Source organism: Scophthalmus maximus, chromosome 16 (assembly GCF_022379125.1).
Source record: "Scophthalmus maximus strain ysfricsl-2021 chromosome 16, ASM2237912v1, whole genome shotgun sequence".
Lineage (NCBI taxonomy): Eukaryota > Metazoa > Chordata > Actinopteri > Pleuronectiformes > Scophthalmidae > Scophthalmus > Scophthalmus maximus.
Window position 1 is genome coordinate 14,825,775 of NC_061530.1, and position 7,139 is coordinate 14,832,913.

The following is a 7,139-nucleotide window of genomic DNA, read 5'->3' on the forward strand; positions in this document are numbered from 1 at the left end:
TGCTGCCTCCTCCATCCTCCCTGCGTCTCTGCTGCTTCCTTCTCTCCATATATTAAACGATGGGTGGCACTTTCCCCTCACAGTGCTATCTGCCACGTCGAGTCACCTCCAGACACATTAGCATATTTATCATCAGCTTCAGAGACTTCAAAGTCAGTGCTTGCTTTTCTCACAGAGATGGGGAAGCGCCACCAGGAAGCCGACGCAGATTGCAAAGCACTAGGTGTTCCCCGGGGATAAAATATCCATTTAAGTAAGAGGAAGGGGGAGGCTATAAGCAGAATTCAATTCATTTATTTGCAGTGGTGATGATGTCTTTAGCAGTGACTTTAAATATTTGCTCAGTGCTAACCACAGCTTTAACCACAGTGTTGTCACGTTAGTAGGCGGCTAATGCTGGAGGGAGCATTGTGGGTGTTTTTAGGGTTTCACTGGATGTGTAAAGGAGGACGACAATTACTAATATGCCACACAACACAATATACACCAGTAAATCAAACAGAATGTAATTCCATTTACATAAGAAATCATATCATAAAGCAAATTAATGCGCTGGCTGAGTAGTTTTGTCTTCTTTTGCTTCCCTTTCTTGATAAATCCACATCTCTACCTCTGTGCTGCCAGCAAAGAGGATGAGCAGTGCACTAAATCGTCCGTAAACAACGTCAGTCTTAGATGCACTTTGTCCAGCCATGAAAGCAGCATGGGTCAGACCGCATTTGTTTGAGTGCACACTTGATTGACAGCTTGTCCCAGTGTGTCATTACTGCACTGTAATACTGTACATGGCCAAAGCCTTACCATTCTTACAATATTAAGTCAATTTAAATACGGTAGGATGTAGCTAGTTAACTGGTTCACCTTCCAGTTCCCATATTACACCAGATTTCATATTGACGCACATTAAATTCCCGTGCACCACTTCTCTGGTGTGATTGGATCCAAAGTCCGGCCTCTGCGCGCCGCCTCATCCATGCAGAGGAATGATGTAGTCAACACTGACAGGATACTATTTTTGTCTGCTTATCACATGACACTCGCAGCTCAAGGTTTACTTTTATTTTGATTCCTTTTTAATTTGTACTGACACTTCCTGCGAGCCGCCGCCGCCGCCACCGCTTGAAACGCATCCTTTGCCTCTCTCTCGGTTTTTAAACATACATGCTCCGTTAATAATGTGATTCGAATCATTAATACGCTGCATTGTACGCACCCATTATAATTGGAAAATTAGTTACAGCGCAGTGTCTAACAGCTTTTCTACAACGCTAATGCCAGCCCCTCTCTCTGTGTCATCTAAACCCTATGCTAATGAAGCCCGGGCCCACAACATGCAGGAGGTTGAATATCAATTTAATCAGGCCCTCCCTGCAGGCGCTTTCAGGGAGAAATGACAGCCAAAGTGCATTAGTAATTCTACTGCTGTCACTTCTCATAGCTGCTTACCTTGCAAACAAACTGCTCTAATGGCACCTGCCTGCTGGGCAATTTAGGCACTGTAGAGGCAACAGAACATGAAATGGACTGAAGACCACTGACCTAAATAGGAAAAGGGCCAACTCTAAACAAGTGGTGGCTGTTATATTGTCTGATGGGGAAAAAAACATTGGTGTGCAAACACACTTTTCTGTCGCGGCAGCATCTATTTAATTGAACCGTAAGAGGAGAAGCAACAGTCAACGTCAAACAAATAAACCTTTTCTTTGCAAAAAAAAATATGATGATGATCGTCAAATTCTTTGTAATCAAAGTGTTTTAGCCTCACATCCTCAACCTCTGTGATTATTATCTACAGGCAACAGGCACAAATAAATACTTTAATAAGCAAATGAGTAGATAAAAGGAGGAGTTCATTACCTCCACTCATAGGCTACAATTGAATTGCTTTGACATAATCCCCCATTATTTCTCAAGGGGATGGGGGAGGGAGAGAGCGTGATGGGATTGGTGTGTGTGTATGCATACTGTGTGTGTGCGTGTGTGTGTGTGTGTGTGCCTCATTCCAGTGTCAGCCTCTGTACATGAGCATAAGGGGGGGAATATGTAATTTCTTCCTGCACCCAGTGTAGCAGCCTGTGTTTTCATTCACCATGATGACTGGTGAACTAGCGCCACCTGTTGTTTACACCCACACACTGACTGACTGACTGACTGACTGACATACTGCAAGTGTTCTATTTTGTATTGTCCGTGTCAGAAATTAATCCATCGCGCTGTTTTATTCTGTTGTACAGTTTCTCGCCTGGACCACAATGCCCTCCCTCTCCTCTCTCGGACTGCTTTGCTCAATACTCTGCAGCCAGATGCCTCTTGGCTGCCGGGCCCTTTCACATCAATATATCAGCTCAATAGTGTTGGGTGGTATTGAGTCAGAAAAACGAACTTCTCTCGGGGTGGTGGGGTGGTGATGGTGGGAGAGACAGGATCCAGGTCTGCTCCAGGCGAGCCGATCCATTCCTAGAACGCAGAAACAACCCCCCCAAGAAAATAAAGGCCAGGTTCCAGCTGGGCAGGAGAGAGCGCAAATTTGTCCAGATTATAGATGAGTCAAGAGGTAGCATCAAATCTATAGAGTGACACTGTAGAGGGAAGTACACACTCACTGGGAAAAACGCTACTTGTAGGTCTGCTGATAAAAGCATCTTATAGGCCTCACACGTCCAGCACCATCCACACAACGTGCATCCAAACTATGACCTTCCTTTACATGATATTGTACCCTGCCAATTCCCTTGTTTACATTCCACATGCCTTAATGAGCATATCTTCCTTGAAGCCACAATTTTATCCTATTTTTATCTTGCTTATTGTATTTACATCCATTGACATCTGGTAAATGGACTGCTATGTATATCGCACTTTTCCGGTCTTGTCGACCACCCGTAGACCATAGACATGGCATTGTGTGTTGTTCTCTGGTCTTGAACATGGCAGAGACACGGCCAGGGCGTTTCTCGCAGGCAAATTACGTAAACCCATAATGAGCAGCAGCCTGGCGTGATTAGTATTGTCTTGGGCACATATTAAATCCTGATTGGATGACACAGAGCAAGACTAAACATTTCCCATCCAGTCACGGCGACTGCTCATTTAACCGCGGCAAAGGGGCGTTTGTCTGAGCGGCGAGGCTGGTTTCATTCCTCCTTTAAGTATGCATGAATATTTAAGGTGCTGCGTGTAGTCAATGAGACTACCTGATGGTCTGTTTAACCAAGGCCGGCTGCTTTTTCAGTAGACTCCCTCTCGTCTTTAACTACTACTGCGCCCCAGTGAGAGTCCCCTTGAACACAATTGATTCATAGTCATCTATCTCATAGCCGAGGGCTGGGTAATCACAGCCGGAGAATCGAATCTACCACTCTCCTGTTCCACCAGGGAAAAGAGCCTATAATGAAATAACCCTCCTCTCTGTCTTAATTGTCTTCCTGGCCAATGGCATACACAATCATGGGCTGGGTTGTTGTTGTTGTTCTTTTTTTTTTTCATTGGTGGAATTAGGGAAAATTAATTCATTTGAGTGTGTATCATCAAGCTTCTGCTAAATTTGGCATGATAGTTTCAATAGTCTGAGCTCGTGACTCCAGAAGGCCTCGCCTGTGATACACCGAACAAGTTTCTTCAAAGAGTCAACAAAAACAACTTCCGTGCCCCTAGCGGTTCCAGGTGGTCGTAAAGATGCTGCAGTAGCAAAACGCCCATAAGGATGCAAGCACTTTTCTCCAGAGCTGCTGAGAGAGTTGTCATTGTCAACACCACTTTGGAGAATCGACGATTTGGACTTCATCTTCTGGCCCCTAGCGTCACAGGGATAGTTCAGTGATTTTGAAGTGGGGTTGTATGAGTTACTTATGCATAGTTTATATGTTCCCTTATGGAGATGGTGATCAGCGATGTCATTTAACGGAGTTTGGAGGAGAGGTGGAAGCAGTGAGGGTCTGAGTCCCACTGTTGCAGAGGGGACCACCGAAAAAAGGCTTACTCGCCACATTTTTAAACATCACCAAAAAAAATAAATACATATATATATATATATATATATCCGTTCAACTGTACGCTGAGGATGTATTTTATTCACTGCTTTAGTTTGCCGCCAGACAGCCGTTTAAGTTTGCACTTTTTTTTCAAGCGTACTCTCTGCACCGGTGCGAGTTGGCGCAGTAAAACATGGCCGAAGCGCGCTTGAAAAAAAAGAGTCTTTCCAGTAGTTTAACTTGACCTGCTCCATAGGAACCTAATCGGGCCTTGGTTCGACCCAATTGGACCAACTCCCTCATCACTTTTCTCAACATGATGTAATATAGCCATACAGCATATTCTCAGAACGGTTAGAAACCCGGCTGCACCTCAGTATCAACCATTTACACCTGTATGAAACACAAGTAAAACAACAAGCAACTGAATCAGCATATCACACAAACACCAAAATTGTACATGTCCGATATGTCCACGTGACAGTTGTGACATTCCAAGCTAACAACACAAGCTACATATCAACTGAAAACTCTGAGTTTACTGATTCCAATAGTGCGTTTATTTTAACTCTCAGATTAACTGTCAACGAATTAGCAGCCGAAGAAGAGCAAAACGAATGTTGGTATCAACAAGTGACTCACATTATGCTACATGCTGAACATGAAGCTATGAAGCCACAGAACGGGGAGACGCCCGGCTACACGCCAACGTCATGATGTCAACCCTCTTCACCGACATGAAACACAATTAAAACACCAAGCAACTGAGTCAGCATATCGCATGAACACGACAACTTCACATGATAATATATTACCATCGTCAGACTTGATAGCTGCTGCTGCTACAAACATGCTAACAACACAAGCTACGTATCATGCTAACGCCTAGCCTGTGCAGATTCCAACGCTCTCCTTCCTCTTTAACTCTCAGACAAACATCAAGCTGACCAGCCGCTGAGCAATGTTCGTATCAACACAGCCACAATACATGAAAAATGTCTTACCGTCGAAGCATTTCCAGGAAAAGTTGTGTTTTGATCCATAAATCCGACTCCGTTAGCGAGTGCAAAGACCGCTAGTCATTTCAAGATATTAATCCGCCTGGTCCGTCTTACTGCACTGCACAGGCGGAAGTCGCATGTCAAATGGGTCGGGGGAAAATGACGTCACAGTGGGTTCGCCCCCTCACAGATAGCGAATGGTGTCCGTGGGAGGGATTTTGATGATGTCAGTCGATTCTACTGGCTGTGAGGGTTCTATAGACATGTCAATCACACAGCTTGACCAATGCGCTGCTGAGAAGTGCACGTATGTACTTTACATTCACTCCAAGCAATGGCGAATCACGGAGCCTCTCAATAGTTCCAGGAAGTGAGCAGCAGCGTATTAGAGTAGCAGCAGAATGGATCAGTGCACCGTCTGCGTTGCACTTAGGAAGGGTAAGACGTTTAAATAATAAGATTGTATATAATCACCACATCTGAATCAAAAATCAAATGAGCATTAAAGCATGTAAGTGGATTATAATTTATGATTATTTTTGATTTTAGAAAACGTATTGACTAACTACATAGAGTAACTACATAGGCATGTCCGTCTGCTTTATTGTAAATCAATACATTTATTGACTACTATTTACCAAAGACAACGTTTCTGTCGCTCTGAATAATGGATTTGAATTGCGGGCGAAGAAATTCCGGGAACTATCTGAAGTCTACATGAGTCACGTGACGTGTGCACATTTTGGACTTCTTTTGTCACGTCTCGCATTCAACAGTTTTAGCATCCTAATGACAAGTTAAAGTCCATCCAAATTACATTTTACTTGTTGTAGTATCTTAATGGTTTTGGTTTCATGTGCGGATATATATGCATATGAATGACATTACATAAGAGCCAAAAGATTTATGAAAACTCATCTGCTATGTGATGAGTTTGAGAAAAAAGAGAAAAATACATATTTTTTCCAATTTTGTAATTTAGGTGAAGGGACTGTTTATAGAAAAAATACCCTATCCCCCCAGAAATGACAGGAGAGCAGAAATATGCAGTAATACACACATATTCGCTCAACGAACACACACACACACACACTTTCACACAGCTCTGATCACTCAGATTGTGCAGTATGCAAATGTTTTGCCATCAACTCGGGCCTAGTGGAGAATGACAGGAACATTTGATGCAGTGCCGCTTTTGAGTGGTGTCCCAGCAGAAAGCTATTTTCACAGGATGTTATATATGCATTTTTCAGACAGATTGCTGCAGGAGACAGGAGCTCAGGAGGGGAGCAAACACCACCGGAATGAAACGCAAGCCGTAGTCTGCTGAGTGAAGTCAACCACAATGCAGGTCGTAAAAGAAAGCCATCTCATATTTTTGCAAAGCTAAAATAACATGTTCCATGTTTCCATGAAGATACCTCAGGAGTCATGAAAGGAAATTTTAAAACGGAAACATTTTACTCTAAATATGTATGTTGATTTATTGCATATATTATCCCACCAATGGTACAATAATCTGTGAAATACTATGGATCTTTGACTCCCTAATCTGCTACTTGCCATTCCAATGAGTGTGTCACACCATCCTACATGGGTTTATACAATAAGACACCTAAATATTAACATTATCTCCCGCACTGATGAAGAAACAGCTTCCATCACTGCTATTCAATCAATCAGTCAGTCAGTCAGTCAGTCAAACTTTATATATCACTTTTCAAACAAATCAAATGCAATTCAAAGTGCTTTACAGAGTGGCTGACAAAACATAAGATGTTACAATTTAATTGTATCCATACCAAATAACAAAGGCTAACAAAGGAATGAAAGAACTAGTTATTTAACAAACATACTGAACACTGAACACATTTTACTTGTATTACTTGTATAATAACTGTATTACTTGAATAATAATCGTAATAATTGTATTACTTGTATAATATGCATATTTGTGTATTTTGCACATGATCAAAACAGATTTTTCATTGAAAGCATATTTCTTTAAAGCCCCAATAAGTTGGATTTGATCATTTATGACATAGACGGATGTAAGAGAAAAGACACATTGGAGGTTGATACATGTTCTATGGATCAGGACCATTATGAATCAAGACCTGACATCAGCACACGCAACGTCACAAATGTTCCAAGTCATTGATGTTTC

The 7,139-nt window shown here is 42.3% G+C and overlaps 1 protein-coding gene across 1 annotated transcript in view; it reads right to left on the minus strand.

Moving 5' to 3' along the window:
- The window catches only part of LOC118287987 (zinc finger MIZ domain-containing protein 1-like), a 133,887-nt gene extending 128,833 nt beyond the window's left edge, over window positions 1-5,054 (minus strand). The window contains exon 1 of the mRNA XM_047327778.1: window positions 4,976-5,054. The gene's annotated coding sequence lies outside the window, so the exon portion shown is untranslated. The remainder of the gene's footprint in view (window positions 1-4,975) is intronic.
- Between the last annotated feature and the right edge of the window lie 2,085 nt (window positions 5,055-7,139).